This window comes from Artemia franciscana, chromosome 18 (genome assembly GCF_032884065.1).
Source record: "Artemia franciscana chromosome 18, ASM3288406v1, whole genome shotgun sequence".
NCBI lineage: Eukaryota > Metazoa > Arthropoda > Branchiopoda > Anostraca > Artemiidae > Artemia > Artemia franciscana.
In genome coordinates, this window is record NC_088880.1 from 34602783 (window position 1) to 34613277 (window position 10495).

Below are 10495 nucleotides of genomic sequence, written 5' to 3' on the forward strand. Positions count from 1 at the left end.
TTACATCAAAAGAATCGCATTTTAATGCTGATTTTAAATATATAAGTTTCATCAAGATTAGTCTTACCCATCAAAAGTTACGAGCCTGCAAAAATTTGCCTCATTTTTGAAAATAGGGGGAAACACCCATAAAAGTCATACGATCTTAACGAAAATCTCACCATCAGATCTAGCGTATCAGAGAACCTTATTGTGGAAGTTTCAAGCCCCTATCTACAAAAATGTGAAATTTCGCATTTTTTGCCAGAAGACAAACCAAAAGACTCAGTGGTCCTAGAATGTTGCTGAAGGGCTTATTCTAACGGGAATTAAAAGTTCTAGTGCCCTTTTTAAGGGACCAAAAAAATTGGAGGGCACCTAGGCCCCCTCCCACGCTCATTTTCCCTCAAAAGTCACCGGATCAAAATTCTGCGATAGCCATTTTATTCACCATAGTCGAAAAACCTAATAACTATGTCTTTGGGGACGGCTTACTCCCCCGGAGCCCCCCTGGGAGGGGCTGCAAGTTACAAACTTTGACCTGTGTTTACATATAGTAATGGTTATTGGGAAGTTTACAGACGTTTTCAGATTTTTTTTTGGTTGGAGGGGGGGTTATGTGGGAAGATCTTTCCATGGAGGAACTTCTCATGGGGGAAGAGACTTTCAATGGAGGGGGCACAAGATTTTCTAGCATTATTTAAGAAAACAATGAAAAAATAAATATGAAAAGTTTTTTTCTACTGAAAATGAGGAGCAGCATTAAAACTGAAAACGAACAGAAATTATTACGCATTTGAGGGATTTACCTCTTCGTAATACCTCGCCCTTTACGCTAAAGTATTTTTAGTAATTTAAACTATTTATTTTACGGCCTTTGTGATTCAGGGGTCATTCTTAAGGAATTGGGACAAAATTTAAGCTTTAGTGTAAAGAGCGAGGTATCGAAGAGGGGTGAGCCTCCTCATATACGCAATAAAAACATACGAATATAGAAGTTCGCTACGTAAGCTAATTCGTAAGTTACGTATATTTTTTACTTATGAAAACGTTCGTAAAAAATTAAAAGTTATAGTTGCCTTTTTAAGTAATCAAAAAATTGGAGGGTAACCAGGCCTCCTCCCTCGCTCCTTTTTTCTCAAAATCCACCGATTAAAACTATGAAAGAGCCATTTAGCCAAAATTTAATATGCAAATTTCGTTTTAATTATTTATCTGCGGAGAGCCAAGATCAAAACATGCATTAATTCAAAAACGTCCAGAAATTAAACAAAAAAAAATAAGTTTTTTTAATGAAAGTAAGGAGTGACATTAAAACTTGAACAGAAATTACTCCGTGTATGAAAGGGGCTTTTCCTCCTCAACGCCCCGCTCCTTACGCTAAAGTTTTTTACTGTTTTAAAATGTAGAGTTAAGAGAAAGAGTCAAACCTTAGCGTAAAGAGCGGGGCGTTGAGGAGGAAAAGCCCCTTTCATATACGCAGTAATTTCTGTTCGTTTTGAGTTTTAATGTCGCTCCTTACTTTCATTTAAAAAAACTTGTTTTTGTTTGTTTAATCTCTTAAAAAGGCCACTAGAACTTTAAATTTTATTTAAGAACGTTTTCATTAGTAATAAATGCTACATTACTTACAAATTAGCTTAGGTAACGAACTTCCATACTCATATATTTTTATTATGCATATGAGGGGGTTCGACCCCACGTCAGCAACTCGGTCTTTACACTAAAGTTCGATTTTTTTTTTCCATTTCCTTAAGAATGACCCCTCAATAACAAAGGCCATTTTATAAGAATGAATAGTTCTTTTGAACTTACTAAAAATACTTTAGCGCGAAGAGCAAGGTATTGAGGAGGGGACGAACCCCCTCATATATGTAATAATTTCTGTTCGCTTTAGGTTTTAATGTTGCTACTTACCTTCAGTTTTCAACTTTTTATAATTTCTGAACGTTTGAATTGATGCCTTTTAATTTTCGCACACCGTGCATGAATAATTAAAGCGAGTATGCATATTAATTTCACTTTTTTTGGCTAAACGGTTTTCCCAAAGTTTTTATTGGACGATTTTGAGAAAAAAGGCCGGGGGAGGAGACTTAGTTGCCCTCCAATTTCTTTGGCTACTTAAAAAGGCCACTAGAACTTTTAATTTTATTTACGAACGTTTTTATTAATATACGTAACGAACGTTTTTATAAATTAACTTACGTAACGAACTTCTATGTTCGTATATTTTTATTAAGTATATGAGGGGGTTCACCCCCTCGTCAATACCTCACTCTCTAAACTAAGGTTTTATTTTGTTTAAATTCTGTAAGAATGACCCCTGAATCACAAAGGCCGTTTAATTAGAATAAATAACTCTTTTGAAATTGCTAAAAATACTTTAGCGTAAAGAGCGAGGTATTGAGGAGACTAACTTCCTCGTATACGTATAAATTTTTGTTCAAATTGTTTTAATGTTGCTGCTTACTTTAAGTTGAAAAAAATTGTTTTTATTTTATTTTCCGTTGTTTTTTAAATGCCCCCTTCATGGGAATTCCCTTCCCCCATGATAAATTCATCCATTGAAAGATCCTCTCATGTAACCCCTCCCCCCAACCCCCTACCATCAGAAAACACCCCCCTAAAAACTTCAAAATAACCGATACTATATGTAAAGAATGGGCAAAGTTCATAACTTGCAGTCTAAGTCGTCTTCAAAGACGTAGCTATTAGATTTTTTGCCACTTAAATCTTGCACTAGAACTTTCAGTTTCCATTAAATTGAGCCCTCTTGCGACATTTCTAGGACCATTGGGTCGATATGATCATCCCTGAAAAAAAAAAGAAACAAGTAAACACACATCAGTGATCTTTCTTCTAGCAAAAAATACAAAATTCCACATTTTTGCAGGTTGGAGCTTGAAACTTCTACAGTAGGATCCTCTGATATTCTGAAGCTGATGGTGTGATTTTCATTACGATTCTACGACTTTTAGGGGGGTGTTTTCCACTTTTTTCGAAAATAAGGCAAATTTTCTCAGGCTCGTAAGCTCTGATGGGCGAAACTAAACTTGATGAAACTTATACATTTAAAATCGGCTTAAAAATACGATTCTTTTGATGCACAAATTGGTATCAAAATTTCGTTTTTTAGAGTTTGGGTTACTATTGAGTCGGGTCGCTCCTTGCTACAATTAAATAAAAAAAAAACAAGGTTTTTCAACTGAAAGTAAGGAGCGACATTAAAACTTAAAACGAACAGAAATTACTTCGTATATGAAAGGGGCTGCTTCCTCATCAACGCCCCGCTCTTTACGCTAAAGTTTAACTCTTTCTCTCAACTCTTCTTTTTAAAACAGTAAAAATTTCTGAACATTTTTGAATCAATGCATGTTTTGATTTTGGCTCTCTGCAGAGAAATAATTAAAACGAAATTTGCATTTTTTTTTTTTTTTTGGCTAAATGGCTTTCTCATAATTTTGATCGAATGATTTTGAGAAAAAAAGAGCGAGGGAGGAAGCCTAGTTGCCCTCCAATTTTTGGTTAATTAAAAAGGCAACTAGAACTTTTAATTTTTTACAAATCTTTTTATTAGTAAAAGATATACGTAACTCATAAACTAGCTCACAAAAAGAATGTTTTATTCTCATGTTTTTATTACACATATGAGAGGGTTCGCGCCCTTGTCAGTACCTCTCTCTTTACACTAAATCTTAAATTTTGTCCCAATTCATTAAGAATGACCCCTGAATCACAAAAGCCGTAGAATAAATAGTTGACATTGCTAAAAACACTTTAGCGTAGAGAGCGAGGTATTAGGAGGAGGTGAGCCCCTCATATGGGTAATAATTTCTGTTCGTTTTAAGTTTTAATGCTGCTCCTTACTTCCAACCGAAATAAACTTTTTCATATTTATTTTTTCAGTTTTTTTTTTAAATAATGCTAGTAAATCCTGCGCTCCCTTCATGGAAATTTTCTTCCCCCATGACAAATTCCTCGATGGAAAGTTCCCCCAGTATATCCCCCTCTTCTCAACCCCTCCCCCCAACCAAAAAATCCTCCTGAAAACACCTGTACACTTCCCAATAACCATTACTATATGTAAGAACTGGTCAAAGTTTGTAAATTGTAGCCCCTCCCAAGGGGACCGTGGAGGAGTAAGTCGTTTCCAAAGACATAGTTATAAGGTTTTTCAAATACGTTGAATAAAATGGCCATCTCAGAATTTTGATCCGTTGGCTTTGGGAAAATAATTAGCGTGGGAGGGGGCCTAGGTGCCCTCCAATTTTTTCGGTCACTTAAAAAGGGCACTAGAACTTTTCATTTCCGTTAGAATGAACCCTCTCGCAATGTTTTAGGACAACTGGGTCGATACGATCACCCCTGGGAAAAAGAAAAAAGAAAAAAAAAAAAAAAAAAAAATAAACACGCATCCGTGATCTGCCTTCTGGCAAAAAATACAAAATTCTACATTTTTGTAGATAGGAGCTTGAAAGTTCTACAGTAGGGTTCTCTGATACGCTGAATCTGATGGTGTAATTTTCGTTAAGATTCTATTACTTTTAGGGGGTGTTTCCCCCTATTTTCTAAAATAACACAAATTTTCTCAGGCTCGTAACTTTTGGTGCGTAAGACTAAACTTGATGAAACTTATATATATAAAATCAGCATTAAAATGCGATTCTTTTGATGTAGCTATTGGTATCAAAATTCCATTTTTTAGAATTTTGGTTTCTATTTAGCCGGGTCGCTCCTTACTACAGTTCGTTACCACGAACTGTTTGATTCGTTACCACGAACTGTTTGATAATTTATGTTCGTTTTAAGTCGTGATCTTGCTCCTTACTTTCAGCTGAAAAAAACTTTTTTTTTAATTAATTTCTGATCGTTTTTAAATAATACCGGGAAATCTGGCTCATGAAAAATTCCGGTACTTGTGTATTATACTCCACTCGCTCAAGTTTACGCTGTGTAAAACTCGAGTTTCATCGTTACTTCAGAAACAAATTTGGACTATATATTTGCATCTTAGGGGGGGGGGAGTAAAGTATAGCGGGTCTGCATGCAAAATGTGCTAGGTACAATGATTCTGCATATTATTAAGTAGGAATTGTTTTCTGACTTAAAACTGTCGAAATACTTTAACTCCTCCCCCTTATATGTAAATAAGATATTTCCCATCTATCCTGTCACTTGTTTTTGTCTTGTGACACGCTAAGCTCAAAGAAACTAACGAAGAAACCGGTTTGCTCTCGAGTTTTACACAGCGTAAACTTGAGTGAATGATGTATAATACACAAGTACGAACATTCCTTCTCTGTCCAGAACAAAACTCAAATAAAATCCTCAAATTTGGAAAGCCTTATTTTCCACGAAGCGGGGGGGGTATATTTTGCAGGAGGCATTTTCCAGGGGGTAGGGTAAACGCCTAGAAACGTCAACATACACCATCATCAAAATAGCTTTAAGGCACGCTCAATGCCCGAGCCCTCTTTTTAACATTATTATATAGGCCCCTGCAATAGGGGAGGGAAGGGGGTTATTTTCCGGGGAGTAAACGCCTGGGGTGGGGTTTGATAAACGCCGAGAACCTTTAACCAGCATCAAAAATAGCTTTAAAACACGCTCAATGCCCGAACACTCTTTTTAGCATTACTATATAGGCTCCTGTAATAAAGACAGGTTGAAATAGCTAGACACGTTCTGCAGATGAGAGCTAAAAAATTGTTATTGCAAGCCCAAAACAAAAAGCAGGTCATATTCGAATACGGTGGGAGGATGTTGTAAAAAGACTTGAGGGAAACGGCAACTTCCTGGGAGGATGTAAAGAGGGAGGCTTTGAATAGATTAGGATGGAGGAGGAGCGTGCGTAGCTGTGCTGGTTTCAGGCGGATTGCTGCTGCAGCGAGTTGTTAGTAGTAGTAGTAGTAATATAGGCCCCTTGGATATTTGTATCATATAGCTGTTGTCTGTAATCATAAGGACCCTTAGAACTATCACAGCAAACCGTCGCTGTGACCCCTTAAGGTCGTCTCTGATCAATTCACTTTAGGTATAATCGCCAAAACCTGGTTGCTAAGCGATTCTCAAAAGCAGCAAGGTAGGTCACGAGGAACAAGTATGATTGATTATTTACATTGTCCAGCTGATTTTCCCTTCGAAAATATCCTGGCAAGCAGTTTTTTAGGTCATCTTATACCTTAAAAATCATTTCGTGAGTCTCAGCGTCGGCTAGCCGTCACAAAAGCACAGGACTCAATTGTGTTATAATAACCGTTTTTATTGCTTAAGGGATTCATGAATACTTTATTCTGAATCTAGGTTGTTTTTCAGAAACTTTAAACACAAAACTTTAAAGACTTCATCGATGTAAATACCTTGCGCGATCGAATTATTTTGCACATGCCTTATCTTCGTCTAATACAATCCCATTGCTGGGATCGAAACCACATGACCAGCTATTTTCAAATGTAATAAATTACATAGAAAATATCCCACTAAAACCTCACCATAACATATGACCACAAATCGGGCTTCAATAGATTCAATAAAAAAAAACAAGTTTTTTAACTGAAAGTAAGGAGCGACATTAAAACTTAAAACTAACAGAAAATACTCCGTATATGAAAGAAGTTGTTCCCTCCTCAACGCAACGCTCTTTACGCTAAAGTTTGACTCTTTCTCTCAACTCTCCCTTTTAAAACAGTAAAAATTTTGGCGTAAAGAGCGTTGAGTTAAGGAGCGAACAGCTCCTTTTATGTACGGAGTAATTTCTAAATGTTTTAGTTTCGGTTTCTATTGAGCCGGGTCACTCCTTGCTACACTTCGTTACAACGAACTGTTTGAAAATAAGCAATAAATCTTATCCATACCAGTTTCACGAAATATTGTCAAACACGAAATATTGTCAAACTGCATAATCATGGGGACGTTTAGCCACAACTGCTTAAGATCCATCTTATTTTTCACAAGAAGATTTCATAAGCCCAGGGAGGAGGGGCCTCGGGGCGAGGCTCCTGAAATTTTAAACTTTCCAAATTCCTTGGCACTTCTTATTCCGAATTTAAAAACTGTGTCCCCCCCCCAAAAAAAAAGAAAATATCCTGCATTCATACCTACATAGATGTATCAATTCATAAGAGAGCATGAGTTTGTTCACTTTTCCTTCCAGGTGACAAGTAAATGTTTCCTTTCAGAGCTTTGACTATTATTTCCCGGTTCCTTGAAGGATACAAGAATCTCACCTACAAAAGGAGGATGTTAACCTGGCAGCGTGTAGTAAAGATTTGTTTGTTTAATCTAGTATCTATTCAGATATTAAAAATCCATGATAATTTCGTGTCGTTTTATTGGGATACTATTGTATCAATGATAGTCAATCGGATCAAAAACATTTCGAAGGTTAAAATACTAAAACTAAAGATATAAACAATGAATTATACCCCCCCCCCCCTTTATTTTTTTTATTACAAAAAGAACGTTAATATGTAAAAAACAAGACCGGAGTAAACACTAAAACTTGTAAAAAAAGTAAACAAACTACAGTCCTCAAAGAAAGTGTCCGGGCAAGGTATGTGGAGGCAAAGGCAATAGCTGAGTAGTTTGCACTCAACATCTTTTTCAAACATAAGAAACAGCAAAGGAAACTAAAACGACAAAAGAAAGGGATGATCCCCTCCCCGTTCAGAAACTTTCGAGAAAGGTACGAGAGGGTACATAAAACGATATGTGAGTAGTTTGAAACTAAACAATCTTTTTTGACGTTTTCTTCACTCACTTGAAGTCCCTTTACCTAAACTTTCCTGAAGGTTAACAGACTTTCGCCTACATGAAGCAGACTAAATAAGTCTTATCAACTGCGCTGTTTATGAACCTAACATAGTAAATAATAGCAATTCCAGCCGTTTATTTAAAGTCTCAAAAATGGTTTCAAAAAATCCTCATTCGCTGCTTGTACCGTAATTATAAAGTTGGATTAAAAACATTAATCACGCTAATATTCATTTCTCCTCTCGATCATAAATATCACGTACGTTTCTCGTTTCGTTCAATTCTAAGGTAACCTTAGAATTGGTTACCTGATTTAACCTAAGTTACCTACTTTTCTCATTTCGTTTAATTTCAAGGCAATCTTAGGATTGGTTACCATGTTTTATATCAGTTATCTACTTTTTGATTTCGTTCAATTCTAAGCCCACCCGCAAAATTGAGCACAGAGAAAGCACAAAATAGGTATCTCGAAACGTCGACCAGATATCAAAAACAGTTTTAGGACAGTCACAGGTTGGTCTCCAATCACTTTCGACTTATAAAAAAAAGGACTAGAACTGTTAGTTTCTGGTCGAATGAGCATCCTCCGAAGTTTCTACAACCATGAAAGGGGGAGGGGTGAAAAGGAGCCCCATCTCCTCCTATATCGAATAAATTTTGTTCATCTTGGCGTTAATTTTATCTCCTTACCTACATAGCAACAGCGTATACCAGAAATATTCGCGGAAATAAAAAATAATCACAGATCAATTTCCATCTCCAGCCCCAAGCCCCTTCCTTAGAACTAATTCTGTATTTATCTGAAGGCTCAATTTAAGTTAACATGTTTTGGCGTTAAAATACACACTTTGAGGCATCTGCCTTCTCCCAAGCTGCAAAACAATCGGAGAGCTCTACTGTAGATGAGCTCTCACTTAAGTAAAACAACAAGGAATCTATCTAATACAGTGAAATTTGTTTAGACCTTACAAATATTTCGGCTCTATTTCCTATGCAAACTACGTATATAAATGAAACCGAATTTACAATAAAATGGCACCATTAAAACTGAAAAAAAAATAAAACAGTCTCGAGGTTGTTGTTTTTATGATGGAAAGGTCATTATTTAAAGAGCATGGATGTTTTCTTTTTTTTCATAGGTTGATCATATCGAGCAAAAGTTCCTGTGCGTTAGGAATGAATAAATTGGGCAATTTACAAACTTTCCCCTAGAGCTCTGGGGATACAGCTTCCCTGGAGACATCGCTATTAAAGCTTGAAACCATTTTGATTAAAAAGGCTTTTTAAGATGTTTATCAGGATAAGGGGAAGCCTCTAAAGGAAAGAGGGGAGGGATGGCTGCCTTCCTTTTCTTTCACTCCCCCTCAACACGATTTTTAAATTTCAACTTAATATGCTTAGCCATTCCTTAGATACTGCTACTGTCCCTTTTTGACAGCTCTCCCGAACGTAGTGTTAAGATTTTGTTTGACATCACCCTCAACATTTTCTGAAGATTTTATCTTTCCCTTAGCCTTTTGTCATCCCTGGAAGCATAGTTGTTTTCCTTTTCCACTATTTTGAACAAGATGACTGTTCCAAAATTTGATCGGACGTCTTTGGGGCAATTGTAGCTAAATAGCGCATGGCCGGACTCCCACAATTATCAACATTCCCAGAAAGTTTACACTCAATACCCTCAGTCGTTCTCGATATATGGCAGATAAACCTTTCTAAAAAAAACTGGATGCACACAGTATATCTTTTGATTCAATTGAACATACTCCTCCAAGTTTCATCACCATTTTGAACACACTCAACCCTTCCCTCACACATAGTTATTGACCTTTGGACTATTCTCATCGAGATGGCTATTCCAAAATTTTAGTCGGCTGTTTTTGGAGAAGGTAGCTAAAGAGTACATGGGAGGTGAACTAGCAGCCATTAAAGCACTTTAAAACATTCCCCTCAGCATGTCCTGAAAGTTTCACCTTAACACCCCTAGCCATCCTTAAGATCTGCAGATCCACCATTTTTATAAACCGGGTGGACATAGTCCCTTCCGATTTAGTTTAGAACACCCCCAAGAATTCTCCGAAGTTCACCCTAGTACTCTTGGCTTTTTTAGATGTACCAAGAATCAAAACTTTTCCCTTTTCCTGACGATACGTTTTACACGCAAACAATAGATAGATTGCATGATTTCCAATCCTTGAGGCATGGTTATTTACACTAGGACTGTTTTGATCAAAATGGCTATCTCTAACCTTCGATCAGATAAACTAAGATCGTTTGGAATGGTTGCCCTCGAATTACTTTTGACTCTTAAGAAGGGCCCCAGAACTTTTAATTTGCAATCGAATGAGCCCCCTTCGAAGTTTACATGACCAACCCTTTCATATGAAGTGCCCCTGACAAAAAAAAAATTACATTGAATCCTTATTGCTGTGGTAACACAATATCATTGTCCCTGACTTAAACGGTTGAGCAGAGCTTTTTATTTCCCTTCTAATGAACATCCGTAACTATCCAGGGGGAATTTTCAGTGGTGAAAAACGTCTAGCCCCCCCCCCCCATTGTGCCTATATTTTACCTCTGCTATCTACTTTTATCATTTCGTTCAACTCTAAGGTAACCTTATAACTGATTACCTCATTTTGTTCAATTCTAAGATTATCTGTAATTGGTTACGGCTGAAAATAGTTTTCAAAAATCCAGATACTGGCCTGTTGGTTTTGAATTTATAGATCATAAAAATAAATTTCTAAGCTAACAGTACGACAAA